Source organism: Penaeus monodon, chromosome 15 (assembly GCF_015228065.2).
Source record: "Penaeus monodon isolate SGIC_2016 chromosome 15, NSTDA_Pmon_1, whole genome shotgun sequence".
NCBI classification, from domain to species: domain Eukaryota; kingdom Metazoa; phylum Arthropoda; class Malacostraca; order Decapoda; family Penaeidae; genus Penaeus; species Penaeus monodon.
The window spans coordinates 31,811,608-31,811,884 of NC_051400.1; the positions used below are offsets into that span (position 1 = coordinate 31,811,608).

At 6.5% G+C, this 277-nt stretch overlaps 1 protein-coding gene across 2 annotated transcripts in view; it reads left to right on the forward strand.

The window, feature by feature from the left end:
• LOC119581949 overlaps positions 1–277 on the forward strand; it is a 23,796-nt gene that overhangs the window by 17,082 nt on the left and 6,437 nt on the right. The window lies entirely within an intron of this gene.

A 277-nucleotide genomic window follows, 5' to 3' on the forward strand; every position in this document is an offset into this window, starting at 1 on the left:
ATTTTTTTAAGAAAATATAAACAAATTTATAACTATAAAATTAATTTATAATATCTAAAAAATATAAATATTATATTAAATATTAAATTATTATATACATATAAAATACAATTATTAAAATTAATACAAAATATATATAATATATATATACATATATTTTAAAAATTTTTAATTATCATAAAATACATATATTACATAATATATACATATATTATCAAAATATTAAATAGATATATATATATATAAAATCTACTATATATAACAAAAATTTTAAAAC